This window comes from Magnolia sinica, chromosome 17 (assembly GCF_029962835.1).
Source record: "Magnolia sinica isolate HGM2019 chromosome 17, MsV1, whole genome shotgun sequence".
Taxonomy (NCBI): Eukaryota; Viridiplantae; Streptophyta; class Magnoliopsida; order Magnoliales; family Magnoliaceae; genus Magnolia; species Magnolia sinica.
The window spans coordinates 61,682,809-61,700,858 of NC_080589.1; positions in this window are offsets into that span (position 1 = coordinate 61,682,809).

Genomic DNA, 18,050 nt, shown 5'->3' on the forward strand with positions numbered 1-18,050 from the left:
TACTTTTACTTAGGAGGGAGTGATAAAATGTAGAAACTATCGTAGGATCCCCAGTTTCGCTGACAGGTGAAACTGACCGTTGAAATCAGACCCGTAGGCATCTAAGATCATGTGAGAGGATCCCAGTTCTTTTCTAGACCGTCAATTGATGAGTTTAGATGAGGATTCAGCCAATTCCACACTCAAACAACCCAAAATGCATGAATATACGTGAGATAGAACCCGAAAACGGCTTAAACAGACTCGGGGGCCTAAACGGTACAAAACGGGGGAACCAAGGTGGACCCCGTGCCTTTTTGGTACCCCGAGAGGGGGATGCCATCGGCCCTGGGGCGAGCCATCACTCCCCTATCTAGCGAACGTCGATGCCATCGCCCCAACGGCGAGGCCTCACCGTCCGGTTCATTCGGGCCTGTCAGGCCGGTCGGGTCGATGCATGTACATGGTATTGGGGCCCACGAAAATGTGTGGGGACCCCTGTGACACCCCCATTTGCTTCATTTCCCTCTCTTATCACCTCCAAGCTTTCCAAACTTCCAAAAATTTCATTTTCTCTCTTAAATCCTTCCTTCATTCTCATATCTTCTTCATTTTCTTCATTCCATACACACCTCCCACCATTTCTTTCAAACCCACCTCCTATCTCCCTTATTTCCTCCTATTTGAGCACACAAACCCTCCTTTGTATCTCGAAAATCTCAAGGCCTAACAACCCATCATATTCTTCCATTTTATTCCACTTTCATGGCTCTTTTTGAGCTTGTGGCGGCTATATTTTTGCTTTCCACACTTCTTTCTCTCATGGGGAAGAAGAGGGCTTCCGCGTATGAAGCCAGGCCTAGCCATCCTACCCGTTCAAGGAGGCAGAAAGGCACTGAGGCTAGCACAAGCATCGATCGGGAGATAAGGATGAAGTGAGATCTCGATCCCCAGCTTCCTCTCGAAGGGGCTTTACTGGCAGATATGGCACATGGAAGGTTTCAAAGCCATAGGATTCTCTTTGAAGCACACGTGGACGAGAAACTGTTTGGGTTTTATTCGGTGATAGATCTCCTGTTGGACGCTGGGTAGCATCCCATATTTGAGGGCAAGTCTCGTGTGAATAAGAGCACCGTCTGAGCCTTCTACGCCCATATATAAGACCCACTGCCGAAGCCTCTGTAGTTCTCTATCCTCATGGGAAGGCGGGAAACCATTGTCAATGTGCACTTGATAACCCGAGTCATGGGGATCTCGCGTGGGGAGGTTCATGCTAGCGAGAAGAGTCTCAGGAGTGTACGTGAAAGAGATCGACGTACGCGATTCCTTTGTGGCCGACTGGTCCACTGGAATCGAGGCAACTGCCTCTCAGCGACCAAGATGACTCACGACTTCCACCTGCTCCACCACATCTTCACGCACAATGTGTATCTCAGGTGGAGCAATCACAGCAAATACACACGTCTGATGGTAGACTTCCTATACCGAACTAGGCAAGGAGACAAGCTGTGTCTACCTACTTACGTCCTACTACAGATAGTTCAGACTGCACGGTCTCCTAGGATAACCATTTCACTCTCATTCGGCTGACTTATATGTAAGTTTACTTGTGAATTCAGCTACAGACTTGGTTCAGAAAGGCTTGCACTGATCCATTTCATTAACGACACTACTCTCAACAATATGAATATTGGACCACGACAATGTCAAGCCCTACTCGATGAGAGTGAGGATGAGATGGAAAGTGAAGAGGAAGAGAGCGATGAAGAAGGTGGAGATGAGATAGAGGAAGAAAGCCAGGATGAGGAAGAGCAAGAAGAGGAAGAAGAGGAGGCCCAAGATACTGATGAGGACTCGCCTCCTGCTACACATGAGCACCACCGTGATCGGGCTGCTATAGAAGCAAGCTTGGCTCAGATCGAGGAGGGCCAGGTCGCTTGCGATCGGAGATTAGTGAGACCCGGGCCAAGCTTGAAGAGGATCAGGCCTTCATAAAACAGAAATTCAAGAAGGTGTCTCGCACCTTGAAGGCTATCATGTGTTGTCTGCAGGATAAGGGTGCTCCTCCTCCATCACCAGACTTAGACGACTAGTTTTATGTTGTAGTCATCTTTGAGTTTTCTTTACTTTCCTGTTTCCTGTGTTATAACCTTGATAGGCTCAGTAGTAGGGTAGGTTGATGGTTTATTTGTGGTTTAAGGCTTTAATTAGATTAGCTCACATACATTTCCTGTCATGATTCATGTAAAGCTATATCTCATGTATTGTGACAAATTTTGTTAAATGAAATGCATACAGTTCCTTTTGCTATGAAATGTGTAGAATGCTTGAGAAATTGAGTGTTGTTATGCAAATTCTTATATGTGTTGCACCCTATGCTGTATATAGGGAATGCCACCTAAGGCCACACGGAGTACGATACGTCTTATACCTGGCGACTCGATTGAAGGGGCACCTCCCCTCAGCAATAGCCATATGGACCCCGGTTTGGGCCCGGATTGTGAGACTATGCCGGATTCTCAGCCAACTACTGGCCCCATTATTGGGCCAACACCTGTTGCACCACCGGTTCCTGAGTAGAACCGTGCGTCCTCGTCGATGCCCCACATGCATTAGGCTTCTCCTCCTAATAGGCTGGAGCAAATGATGTTCCTTATGCAGCAGCAGCAACAGATTTAGACCACATTGCTAGGGCCCTTGCCCAGAACATGTGTGTGGTTTCGCCTGCATCACCTATGCACCCTGCTGGGAATATGAGTGCCAACGGCCTATTTGAGCGATTCTAGCGCTTCCAACCTCCTACATTTGCAGGTACTCACAAACCCGAGGATGCTGAATATTGGCTTGATCGCATCTCTAAGATGCTGAAGCCACTGCACTGCACTGAGGCAGAGCAGGTCAAGTTGGTCACCTACATGTTCGAGAAGGAGGCCAGTCTCTGGTGGGATAGCGTCCTACGGACTGTGCCTGCTGCATACGTGTAATGCCCCAACTTTTCAAGACCCGAGTACATGACCCGTGTCCCGAAAATTCGAGTGTTAACCTTAAAGGACGGTCAGGTATAATATTTTTCTGTTATCAGAGTAAGCAGATGAGCGTAGAGTGGACAAGTAGCGTAAAGGGAAATTTCAAATTTCATTTAAAATATACAAGTGCTGCCCATAATGACTTAGACAAACCAATGTCTCCAAAATTAACAAATACAAGAATTACATGATCTAATACATGAGAAATAATAGAAAGCATATAAGTATAAGCCGCAAGATCACACAGCTCCTCCAAGCATACAGTCATGCATTCCTGGTGATCGTACCCTACTCCTTATCAAGTCTGAACATGCATATCACTTAAGCCTCCTGTACTACCTGTACGGTTTTATATTTGATGGATGAGTGGCCAACTCAGTGTGAATTCCCCTCAAGATTACACACCGCCGCATTAGGTAAGAAATAGTATAAAACATACAGACAACCAAAACAGAGTAAATGCAGTCTTGTTAGATGCATGGATGCATGAATGTAATGATCGACCTGGGTAAAACATCCAGACGGTCTGTGCCCCGGGTAAAACATCCAGACGGGCAATGTCCCGGAAAAAACATCCGGACGGATATCGGGGTCGTCACCCAGGGATTAGACTGGTCATCAGTGCAACATTCAGCGTAATCGCAGGGCATGATAATCCAAGTCAATATCATCATCAAATGACTGGTCATAAGCGCAACATTCAGCGTAATCGCAGGGCAGAGTGATCCAAGTCATCGAAATATGCCATGTATGCATGACTTGTCAGCCCATTATTAGTCCATTTGCAACCAGCCAATTTAAGTAAGCTCACGGTCACTACGGGGAGCACATGACCCAGCGTAGGCTGACGACTCGGGCATAGTATCCTATGACTACCATCCCCGGCCCATGAGGCTACCACCTTAGGATGTTTAATGGAACCTCATCGACTAGTGGCCAATCATATTACAATATATGAGGCTTACCATCACATGGTTGCACAGTGTAAAACATCAGACCCATATAGGGAAAATACTAGAATAAAGCCACATAGGGCGATATCAAAGTAGGCCACATAGGGCGACTATCAGAACCATGCGATAAAAGACCATCTTAGAAAGCCATTGGACACAACAACCCTGGATGGTAGGCCCACATCAATGATCCATCTAGAACATCACTTAATAACCACCAAGTCGAAGGTCCATTACAATCACAACTAGTCAAGTTACATCCCAAGTATGGGTGTACATTCATATGTGGGAATTTTCCACTAATGTACTAGTTTAAATTCCATAAGCAATCCACAAAAAGAAATCCACAAGCATGAACAATTATATAGGATAATCATAAAGCATGTAATACATCAATTCAATTTCCACCAGCTAACACATGTGATTATAAAGGGAGTATCAATTATGAATTTAAATAAAAACTATAACTTAAGCTAATGAGAAGATGGAAAGCTCAAAGAGAAGAATTATCACCAGATACGTTGTAGGGTGTCCTTTGGTGTGAGCCCTCTCGAGAAGCTAGGGTCTCTACGTCACTTGAATAGATTCCTAGAGAAATCCCTTACATTAGCTGATAAGTTCTAAGATTCTAGGACGCCATGGTTGGTCGAAAGGCCCAAATCGTGATGGTTTGGTGATTATTGAGAGGAGTACAGGCCCGATAATACTTGTCCCAATAAGTGGGCATAATATACAGTTACCTAGTTGGTGGGGTCTATTTCAAGACGGGCAGATAAGCATTTATATCATGGAGGGGCCCCCATATGTGGCCCTCTGCCATATAGATGAGCTTGCCCACTATATACATCCCATAGTATATCTGTGTATACATTATGTACAATATATTTGCATCATACGGTATACATGTATATATTATGTACAATATGGGTGCGTCACACAGTATATCTATGTACAAAGCATGCATATTATATTTGTACCATATGGTATGTATGTATATATTATATACATTATAGATATATCACATAGTATATTTATGTTTACAATATGTATATTATATGGTACATATATAAATATCGAGCGTCCTGGTGCATCACGTCCAGCCCCTGGATAGTTTATATCTAGAGTACAAAAGTGGGTTCCACATGTGCAAGACTCACCCTGTATGAATATATGAGGCATGCCCACCTATGCACCTAGGCATGTGTGCACCTTCACACATGTGACATGGGTGTCAAATCTGAACGGTTCATAAGATGTGGAATCCTAACAAACCTCAGGGGGTAAATTTTCATCCCGATCTAAGATTCTGGTGGGCCATAGCAAAGATAAATTCAATTCAAGGGAAGAAATTGTTTCCATTAATCATGGCCCACCGAAGCTTTGGTTCAAAGTAAAGATTGGTACCAGGAGGTTTCCTGAGGTTCTGCTCCATGTGGATGATTCGGATTTTCCAGACTCATCAGGTATGATGAGATCTAAAAAATTTGCATGAAGTTACGTGGACTGATTGGCAGGAGAGCGTTCAGTTGTAAATATAAAAGTGCTCTTTGCTCCAATGTCCTGGTGCATACATGAACCGTTATTTCACTTCATAGGTGGGTCCCATGTGGGGCCCACCACGTGTACACCTATCCTTGTAACACATATACGTATACCCTATGTAGTATAGTGTTATGTATATTGTATATCTTATATAATATACATATTTATTTATGGACTGTTGAAGAGTCCAGCCACCACCGTCCAGGTCTTCTGGACAGTTCAAGTGGGTTTCTACAGGCCATTTAGTCCCACGTAAGGCCATTACATGTATATGATACATATGTGTGTGTGTGTGTATTTATGTGTATATATATATATCAAGATATATCAATGTGGGTCCCACATGGGGATACCACGTATGCAGTCACATGCATACATACATATGTATATAATGCTATTTTATTATAATATCGTAGCTCCTTTTTACTACTAATGCCCAGTACTGGACGTCACTGGAGAACGACCAGCCCATGGGCTTTTTCTGGATATAGCGTCCCTGATGGATGGTTCAAATTCAAATGGCCCATGATGGCCTGACACTAGAGCAACCTACCATCATTTGGTGGGGCCCACGGTCAATGTAGGGTTCCTAGATAGGGCAGCCCACTGACGTCTGGGTGAGGCCCACCTACATTTGTGCAGGGTCTAAGAATGGAGCAGCCCACCATTGTTTCACGTGAACGGCCACTTCTTCTCTATGAGGCTATTTTCAAACCCATCTGCAGCTGGATTTAGGTCCGGTTTGGGACCCACTCACGACCCAATCCTCGGTCAATCCTTGAGGCCGGACTGAAGTTGATCAAGGGCCATCCGAGAGCTCCCATTAGCATCCATTTTCAGCCTAAACAAATCCCAAAACAGTGCCATTCAGTGGCCTGATGGGCGGCCTGTGTTCAGCTCCAAACAGAGCAACTGTTTGGCTCAGCTTCAACTCAAGACTGAGCCTTCTCTTAAATGTTCTCCAACCTAAGAAATGTTGCCATTGCTGGACTAATGCACCCTGAAAGTATGGCCATTGGTTGGCCAACTTTCAAACTCCAAAATAAGGATTTAGCCTAACGATTTCTCAGCTCACCCTGCTGCCATTGATTGGCTCAGGTCGGGCTGAAACCAATGTGGTAATAGGGTGGGATTCCCCACTGAAACAGGGCCATGGATCGGCTTAGTTCCAGATCAAAATAGGGACCCAGTGGTTGGCTTCGTTCTAGCCTAAAAACAGGGACCTATTTAAATGCTTTGCTTTAGGTGTGAAAGCAGCCATTACTCGCTTGCTTTCAACCCATCTATGGCCACATTTAGGCCTGGTGTTTGCCTGAGACCAGACCATCATTTGGTTAGTCCCAGCTCTAAATAGAGGCTTGAAATGGGCCGCTTAATCAACACAAGGGTATTTGCCGGTCTGTTTTCTATCTGAAAGCATGGCCATTGATTGGCCATCCTTCATCCTAATACAACCATCACTGTGGCCTCAACCTAACTGAAACAGAAAGAAAGAAATGGAAGGAGAAATGGTCACCTGTGGAGGAGAGAACAACTCTCTGTTTTTCTTTCTCTTACACTCTCTCTTTCTTCCTCTCTTGATACGAATTTTCTAGGGCGACAGGGCCCATCTTATAGAGGGAGTGAGAGAGAGGGAACGGTTGGGATCGTTTCCCCAATGGATGGCTAAGATTCATCATTCTTAAAGAGGAAGGGCGGTTCTTTTTCTCCCTTCTACACAGGCTCGGGTCGGGTGGTTTTTGGCACGGATTGGACGGTGGCATTCAATCTCCTTCGTCCGTTTACAAGTGATCAAACAGCTATACTGTTTTGATCGTGTGGGTCCCATGAAGGATTTGAACGGTTTATAATGCTCAGAAAACGGTCGTGGTGGCCCACTTATAGGCTTGAAGCGGGTCGGTTTGAAACAGAGAGAGAAAGGCGGGAGATATTTCTTGTTTGCAAAAGGGCTTGGTCCCAGTGTGGCTCGTGTACCAGCGTCCTTAGTGCACATGCACCGTGTAGGGGCCCGCTGAGATGTCAGTATCATAATCCATACCGTCCATTCGCATTAGGAACCCTTCATAGGGACTTGTCCCATTTATGGTCGATGGTGAGACCCAGGTGGGCCATGCCAACCAGATCTTGACCCTTAACAGATGATTATAATTGTTCTAGTGGTCAGATTTACCCCAAATCAATCATCAACGGCTAAAGTGGCCCTATGGGTTGCCCACATCTTCAAGACTTGTTACTACCCATATAATAATAATAATTTTATTTTATTTCATTTATTTTGTTATGTGTATGTATTTATATCATTTTTGTATTATTATTACTATTGTCAGAACACTATATATATAATTCATGTTGTGGGCCACACTATAGGTCATTAGGAGTTAGGATCATTATAAACCAATCCAATGATTGGATTGTCTAGTATTTCATTATTGATAACTCTAGGGGTCCAAATGAATGTCCAAGTGAAATTTGGGAGTTGAATAGGATGGATCTTTGTACGAGGCATTGTAAACTGATGAATGGTGGATCTTGTAATTTTGATCTCTACATTGGTTTCATACAGATCGATTGTACTAAATAGGTGTATGATGAGATGTCATCACGTTCAAAATTATACAAATAAGATTTTCATTTATTTAAATATAGTTCAACTTGTGATAGTCAAACGGACAGATTGATTCCAAATCTTATTATGATGTTGTGAGTTGTCATAGTCTAAAATCTAAGGGTTAAGATGGATATATAGATTGAGGGTTGTTGGATAGTTACGTGTAAGGTAAATTATGTGGGTAATTGCATATATGTAAGCTAACTTGGATTTACGTGGTGACACCCGAGTACTGAAAGTATGGGGTGTTACAGTACGTATGGTCATGGGAGGCTTTTGAGTCACGCTTCCATGAGAAATATTTCCCTCTCACCTACCGTAATGAGGAGGGAGAGTTCCTTCGCCTTCGACAGGGAGGAATGACTATAGCGGAGTGTGAGAACCGGTTCATGGAGCTGGCTAGATATGCTCCCTTGATATTAGGGAACGAGCCAATGAAGATGCGACAATTCTTTGAGGGTTTGCGGCCTGAGATCCGCTCGAAGATGTGTTGTGCTAGCATTAATAACTATGCTGAGCTAGTGAGCATGTCCCTATGAGCTAAGCAGGACAGGGATAAATTATCCTGTATGCACGTGCCTATGGTTCTTAGGCCTTAACCAGACTTGCCGAGCCGACCGTTCCTCGGCAAGAAGCCGCGAGCAGATTCTCCTCCTCGACTTATGGCTCCACCGACATAGTCGAGACGACCTGATATATGGTGCACCTACTGCAAGAGTTCGGGTCATGCTGACACCTACTGTTTCACCAGGATGAGGGGCAATGGCTTTATGCATCCTCAGAAGATCAACCGGCAAATGCCACCAGCTATCTCAGCTCCACCTCTATGTCTTGTACTACCTGCACAGCCTTCTTACAGGCCACATCCACCTCGATTTAGGCCGCCTTAGCGACCTATGGCACCGCAGCCGAACCGTTCTTAACAGGCTCATGTGCACTCACTTACAGCTGAGGCATCCGAGATAGCAGTTACAGTACCGATGACTTTTGAAGTCACGACACATATTCAAGGTATACCAGTCTTTTTGTTGGTGGACACCGAGTCCACTATCTCTATCATATCATGTGCAGCAGTTAAGTAGTTTGGGTTGGAAACTAGTCCTATGGTTGGGTTAAGACTCCTTACCGCCACAGGGACCTTCTCAGATACTACCAAGATGTGTAAGGTTTGTTTGATAGACTTAGGGAGTAAAACAGCACTCGTCGACCTGATTATTGCCCTGTTATGTCATTACGATGTGATCCTCAGTATAGATTGGATCACCGAGAAGAGGGCAGAGATCGATTATGATGTTAGGGTGGTGATAGCCCATGGACCTGAGGGCACGACCTTTACATTCCCAGTGCAGGTCAGTTGGTACTATCGCATTAGTTGTTGTGTTATCCTGCTAGAGAATGTTGATGGTCTGACACTTGAGAACACGCCAGTAGTTCAGGATTTTGCGGACGTATTCAGGAAGATACTTGGATTACCTCCTCAGCGCGAGATCAATTTTACCATTGACCTTGTGCCTGGTGCGACTCCCATTTCACTACTGACTTATCACATGCCTCCATGTGAGATGGAGGAACTGAGGAGACAGATCGATGATCTGTTGGATGCATGCTTCATATGACCAAATGTATCTCCTTGGGGAGCACATGTATTGTTTGTGAAGAAGAAGGATGGACCACTGCGATTGTGTATTGACTACCGCAGGTTGAACCTGGTGACAGCGAAGAATAAGTATCATTTGCCCAGGATAGACGATCTGTTTGATCAGTTGAAATGGGCACAGTACTTCATTAAGATTGACTTACAGTCAGGGTATCACCAGTTACGCGTCAGGGACGAAGATGTGCAGAAGATAGCATTCAGAACAAGCTTTGGGCACTACGAGTTCCTTGTGATGTCATTTGGACTCACGAATGCACTAGCCGTGTTCATGGATCTGATGAACCGGCTGTTTTGGCCGTATCTATACCAATTTGTCATCGTATTTATAGATGACATACTGATATACTCTAAGAGTCAGGCAGATCATGTGGAGCATCTGCGAGTAGTCTTTGACACGCTTAGGAAGAACCAGTTATTCGCTCAGTACAAGAAGTGTGACTTCTAGAAAGAAGAGGTGAAGTTCCTAGGACATGTGGTATCCAAAGAATGAATAGCTATGGACCTTTCTAAGGTAACCGCAACTCAGGATTGAGCGCAGCCCAGTTCGGTTACTGAAGTGAGGAGTTTTCCTGGCCTGACAGGTTATTACTGTCGATTCATTAGAGACTTTTCCAAGATAACCAGACCGTTGTCTCAGCTGACTCGAAAGGATCTTAAGTTTGCCTAGAATGAGAAGGCAGAAGCAGCTTTTCAGGAACTGAAGGACAAGTTGACGTCCCCCTTTGTGCTAGTATTGTCAGAGCAAGGGGTCAAATATACGATATACACAGACGCGTCTCATATTGGTTTGCGTTATGTTCTGATGCAGAAGGACAGGGTGATTGCCTATGCATTGTGACAGTTGAGGAAACATGCGGAAAACTACCCTACGCATGACCTGGAGTTGGCAGCTGTCATCTTTGCATTGAAGCTCTAGAGACATTACCTCTATGGAGAAGAGTTCGAGCTCTTTTACGACCACAAGAGCGCCTCAGGTACATATTCATGCAGAAGGACTTGAATATGAGACATCGACGGTGGATGGAAACCTTAAAGGACTTCAAGTTCGAAGCCTCCTACCATCCTGGTAAGGCCAACCTTGTGCAGACGCATTGACTGCAAGAAGACAATAACATTTGTGGCTTCGCTGATGATAGTAGAATGAGATATGGTAGAGTTTGTGTGAGACTTTGAACAGAAACTTATAGTAGATGAGTCATATTCGTGTTCAGCCACTCATTGATGACAAGATTATTGCGGCTCAGAAAGACGATGAACTATTAGCAAGAATGAGAGAGCAGGTGAGCGACATTGAAGACTCAGAATGGAGAGTTGGTACGGATGAGGGTTTGTGTTATTGTAGCCGCCTATGTGTCCCAAACCTTTATGACTTGAGAAATGAAGTTCTCGAAGCTGCTCACAATTCAAAGATGGCGATGCCTCATGGTAGTACGAAGATGTATTGAGACATGAAAAGGTCATACTGGTGGGACAACATGAAGGCCCACATAGTAGATTATGTGTCCCGTTGTCTCACGTGCCAGCATTTCAAGGCAGAGCATCACCGACCTCCTGGACTACTTTAGCCCATGCCCATAGCAGAATAGAAATGGGATTTCATTTATATGGATTTCATCTCAGGGTTACTGAAGATGAGGAAGGGACATGATTCCATTTGGGTGATTGTGGACCGGTTGACGAAATCGGCTCACTTTCTCCCTATTAGAGTTTCAAACTCAGCAGACGATTTGGACAGGCTGTACATCAAGGAGATGGTATGTCTGCATGGAGTTCCTATGGAGATCGTGTCGGATCGAGACACGCGATTCACATCTATCTTTTAGACTGGTATCCAGGAAGTAATGGGTGTGAAAGTGAAGTTCAAGACTGCGTTCTACTCATAGATGGATGGGCAGATGGAATGGGTAAATCAGGTGTTGAAGATATGTTGTGAGCTTGTGTGCTTAATTTCAAGGACAGTTGGGATGACTGTCTTCCTTATGCTGAGTTCGCTTATAACAACAACTTCCAGGCGAGTATTGACATGACTCCTTATGAGGTACTGTATGGATGTCCATATAGAGCACCACATTGTTGGGTAGAGGTTGGCGAGAAGAGTTTGATTGGCCTAGAGTTAGTACAGGCGACCTAAGAGAAGATCGACATTATTAGGCATCGACTTCTTGCAGCACAGAGCAGACAGAAGAGCTACGCTGATACGAGGTAGCGACCGCTAGAGTTCGAGGTTGGGGACTATATATTCCTGAAAGTTTTTCCAATGAAGGGAGTCCTCTGGTTTGGAAAGAAAGGGAAACTCACGCCGAGATTCATTGGCCCATTCCAGATACTAGACCGAGTGGGTGTGGTAGCTTACGGCCTTGCTTTGCCCACACCATTCGCAGGCGTGCAAAATGTATTTCATATATCGATGCTAAAGAAATACGCTCCTGACCCTTCCCACATTATCAGATGGGAGTAGGTACAGTTGAGTGAGAATGTTACTTATGTACTACGACTGACGCGTATCCTAGATAGGAAGGAACAGGTGCTGCGCAGTAAAGTGATTCCACTTGTGAAGGTATTGTGGATGCACCATACTGAGGAAGAGGAAACTTGGGAAATAGAAGCTGAGGTCTGCAAGAACTACCCTCAAATTCTCGAGGAGTACGAAAAGATACTAATTTTGAGGACAAAATTTTTTCTTAAGGGGGGTAGATTGTAATGTCTCGAAAAAATCTGTACAAAGACCTGAGTACCACCTCAGGGAGAAATCACTAAGGACCAAATTCTTTAGAAATTAGACGAAAATTAATTAAGTGCTAAACTAAATTAATCAGTAGATTAGCTTGAACTGCTTTCTATACAATCTGTAAGACCCAAAACTAGTAGAATCGCTAACGCTACATTACCTGGAAACATAGGATCAATATCAAAACTCAGTTGCTCTCGGGAGCATCTTGAAACTCTGTATCGGACCTGGACCACGCGTCGAAAGTGTCACGCCCCAAACTCAGAAAATGGGCTCACAAAATTTCCGATCGCCAAATCCGGCGCCGACAGCCTCCTTAGTGCCCCATTCTCGGATCCCGACACTCACATGCTAGATTCCAATCCTGAAATCGTACAAGGAGGATTTTCAGTATGATTTTTTTTTATAATGGAGCATAACCACAAGCATCAAGTCACAAAACAACATCACCACATATCCACTATATCAAAAACTTTAAATACAGAGTGGAAAGGGAAATACAAGATAATAAAAAAGCTCCAAAATGATCAGATGCACGCTCCTTCCTCAATGCTGCTGCTGTCCAACGACACCTGCACGCAACGGTCGTGCATAAGCTTACAAAAGCTTAGACGGTGGTGTAAGTGTATGCACAAGGCAAGCGCCAAGTGTACAATGTCAGAGTAATGCAAAAATATGCGGGTAACTCCACGAATGCAATCAGCTATACCAAAATGATGTGATGCAAGGCATGAATGCTATCAGTCATACCAAGGTCATGTGATGCGAGGCCTATGTAGCCAAATGTCATATGTGAGATGCAAAGCAAGCATGTCAGTCCTCATTAAGTACACATATCAGTATAGTTCCTCTCTGGATATCACCGGGGTCTAATACACCTTACACTAACTGCCTCCTCCCTAGCTGCACAGTCAAACAAGTGGAAAAGACCATACTATCCACCTGACTAGTAGTTTGCCAATACCTACCCAGCTCGTTGATAGCGGACTCATTTGCGAGCTGGTCAAACTCATCTTAGCTTATATCCCCCTCACTCAGGCGGATAAGGCCACACCCCCTTCCAACCGACCACGACACAGTGGGAGACGCGGGCTACTGGTATTTAGCACTCGGACGCTCATATATCCACTCGGTTTAGACGTTGGAGCATCTCCTGGTACCAAAAAGGTTCTGAGATTTTCACCCAAGGATATCCTAAGTGCCCCCAATGCTAGAACCAATATTTTCGGTATCCGATACGACCATCTACAATGTACCTATGGAGGCCACGACCCTGATGTCGCCAGGGCGTGTAGTGAATCACGACACATAATGCGAAATGGATGAGTCAAACTGTCAGTCATGCAGCAATCTCGCGCGTACCAGGCGCCCATATGGGGCACTCCATCTCATAAGGAGTCCCGTAAATGTCTCAGCCCAACGACTTATGCTATGGTCAACATTCCTCATATCAAGCATACATATGATGCGTATGGGCATGAATCATGGAAGTGTACTAAGCATATTATAAAGTGATGAATTATCAACAAGTATGAGCCTATCAATGGGCATTAAGGAGAGTTACAATGCAGACATTTAACCAACATTGTACTTATAATGTGGACGTCAAACCAACATTATTCCCTAGGCATGGCCCGCCATAAATATCGTTACATAAACCATGGGGGAATCACACATTGCAATAGACCTATATACATCTCATTGTGCCTCGACCCATAGGCCTCAAATGCATCAAATGGGCTGTATCATATGGGCCTTATATAATCAAGTGGGACACATCAATGGGCTGCACCAATGGACCTTATGTACATTAAAATGGGCCATAACCCATGGGCCTTAGAATATATCACAATGGGTCGTATAATATGGGCCTTATATCCATATCAAGGTGGGCCTCAACAACGGGCCACAATTACATCAAGATGGGCCTAATAACATGGCCATTTATATTAAATGGGCCGCCCCAACTGGGCCCTATGCATATCAAATGGGCCATACACAAGCTAAGTGGTGATAATGAATTCCACCATTTAAAATTCCTAAGGCCCACCATAAAATATGTTTCCCATCCAACCTAATCATAAATTAACATAGTGATAGATAAAGTGGGAAACAAATATCAACTTAATGGGAAGCTACTATGGCCCTTAGAGGTTTTTGAATGGTGGGCATCATTGACCACTACTTAAAATGGTGGGGTCCACTTGAACTTAGATATGCCTCATTCTTTAACTCATGTCATAAAATGGTCTTTCAAAATGGATAGACGGTTTGGATGCAACATATGCATCATGGTAGGGTCCACTATCCATCTAGCAGTCAGCAAAATGGCCGGACGGCATGATAAAACACATACACTAAAGGTAGGTTCCACCGTCCATGGCAGTGGACGGTGGGAATAAAACACATGCATTACTGTGGGCTCCACGTGGGGCCCACCATTATGTTTGTATGCAATCCGACCCGTTAATAAGGTCGCACAGACCTGGTTGAGTAGGAAAAAAAATTCATCTTGATCCAAAACTTCTGTGGCCCAGAAAAAGAGTTTTAAGGGCAGACGTTCAATCCCACTCTTTCCTCTGATGTGGGCCACCTGAGCCGTAGATCTGGCTGATTTTTGGAGGGGCCCACTACTAGAAGTGGCCCACCATATGAACGGGTTGGATGGCTAGGGCCGTGGGTCTGCTGTCGTCTGCCCGCTCGCCAACAGTAGGCGCTGCCTGCGTCTCTGACAGCAGTAGCGTCTGCTGCATGTATTTTAATTTTTTTTTGAAATTGAGTTTTATCGCGGTTTTCCATACATGGGGCTCGCTTCAAGTGAATCTGACCCAACCATTGGGTCCCATGGCTTAATACAAGCCAAACAAGCCCAATATTGAATATATTTTGGTGAATAGAAACAACAGTTGTTTTTTACAATGGTAATCACCACAATTTCCCATGCTATGGCCCACCAGATACTCAGATTAGCTTCATTTTTCGGCTCAACGCCTAAAATGATCCAGAGAATGAGATGGATGGCGTGGATCAGATCAATGCATCAGGGTGGGGCCTGTGTGAGCAGTTCACTCCAAATAGCTTTGAAGCAAGACTAATATTTATGTTATCCTTTCAACGTCCAGCGTCCAGTTTTGGCATGACACATACATTTGAGGTGGGCCCCACCTATGGACGTGGGCCATCAAAAGAAAAGGTTGGATGACATGGGAAATGCATACATCAAAGTGGGGTCCATCCAAGTGGGCCACTCAACTACACCATCACACAAAAGGAAGAGAGGGAGGGAGAGAGAGAGAGAGAGAGAGAGAAAGAGAGAGAGGGAGAGAGAAATAGAGTGGGACGCGTGTGATAGAGGGTTCCGCCACTATGAGCCATCCCTTGCAAGAAATCATGTATCAAGCGGGTCCCAATACATGTGAGCCTACCAAATCAAGGATCAACGGTGGAGATCCCTTCTCCACCCAAAATGGACGGTCTAGATGACCTCTTTTCATGCAAGGAAAATAAATATCATGATGGGGTCCATGGAGAATGGCCCCATCATGGAATGATTATGAGCATCAAGGTGGGCCATCGGCCATACCTAGGGTCCAAAGTGAGATCCATACCATCAATCGGTAGGCCTCACTTGGCCCATCATTAAAACATGAAAAATCTAGCCTAATGAGCACCTACCATTTGATCTTCTCAGTCCGATGGAATGTCAATCTCCTTGTGCTTCACTTTGATGGAGAGGATGAGAAATGAAGGGCTAGGATGATGGATTTTTGGGATGAAAAGGTGGGCCACCAAAATCACTTTTTTTCTCTCTTGAGATGGCTTGGACGTCCACTTTTTTCTCTCTTTAGTTGCTTGGAAATTGTGTAGAGAAAGCGAGAGAGAGAGGATGTAAGGAGAGAAGTGATGGGAGATGGGTGATGGATGTAAGTGATGGGTAAGGTGATGGATTAGTTAACTTTGGTGGTTGCTTAACTTGTGGAGAAAGAAAGCATGGGTTGTCACGCCCCAAACTTGGAAACCGGGCTCACAAAATTTTCGATCGCCGAATCCGCCGCCAACAGCCTCCGTAGAACCCCATTCTCGGCTCCCAGCGCCCATTCGCCAGGTTCCGATCCTGGGATGCTACGAGGAGGATTTTTTTTAACATCAGTTTGATTCGTAATAAGCATAACCAAAGGCATAACCCACGAACAACAACCAAAAACTCCATCACATTTCCACTATGATCAAAAACTTTACAAGTACAATGAGCATAAAGGGAAATACAATGAAGATGAACAAAAACTCCAAAATGATCTGCCACGCGTCCAAGCCTCAGCGCTGCTGCGATCCAACATCACCTGCACGCAACGGTCGTGCATAAGCTTATAGAAAGCTTAGAAGGTGGTGAAAGTGTATGCTCAAGGTGGTAATGCAGTTATACAGTATCAGAGTAATGCGAAACATGCTGATGAATGTCAAGAATACCATTAGCCGTACCAAGGTCATGCGGTGCAAAGAATGATGTCGGCCATACCAAAGCCATGCAATGCGAAATGCAACTCAAGCATAAAAATCCTCATCTAAGTCCACATATCAATACAGCTCAAAATCTGAAATATTACCAGGGTCTAATACACTCTAAACCAAATTGCCGCCCCATCGCGCGCAATAAGGTGAGTGGAAAAGACCTCACTATCCGTTTGCTAATATCGGGCTCGGCTCGTCAATAGTGGACCCATTCCTCGAGCTGGTCAGACTCAGCCTAGCATTGCCCCCTACTCTCGGGCGGGTAAGGCCGCACCCCCTTCCAATCGACCACGATACAGTGGAAAGTACAACCGTCTGGTAATCGACATTCGGCGCTCATGCACCCACTCAGTCTAGACGTTGGAGCAACCTCTTAGTACCAAAAGGGTTTAGGGACTTTCACCCAGGAATATCTATAGCACCCCATGTAGAACAAGATTTTCGGTATCCAATCCTGCCAACCACGATACACCTGTGGAGGCTACGACCCTGATGTCGCTAGGGCGTACAGTACCATATCATACAATGCGAATGCATGAATCACGCTATCCAGTCATGCAGCAGTCCGCGTATCGTGCGCTCATGTAGGGCAACACCCCCTCTCCAGGAGTCCCTAAACACTCTGCCCGAAGGCATATGCGATGATCAGTCATTTCTCATATCAAGCATACGTATGATGCATATGATCATGAATCATGGAACTAAACATGTTATATGGGATGGATGATGTTCATAACGAAGATGGGCTTAGACGGCCTACACATTACACGTATGGGCCCTAGGGGAAGTCATAATGCGGACATTTAACCAACACTATACTTGCAATGGGGACGTCAAACCTCCATTGCTCCCAAGGTATAGCCCGACGTAAACATCATTACATAAATCATGGTGGGATTACACATTGCAATGGACCTTAAGTATATCCCATTGGGCCTTTAATACATCAAATGGGCCATATCATATGGGCCTCATATTCATCAAGTGGGCCACATCAATGGGCCGCACCAATGGGCCTTATGTGCATTGCAATGGGCCATAACCCGTG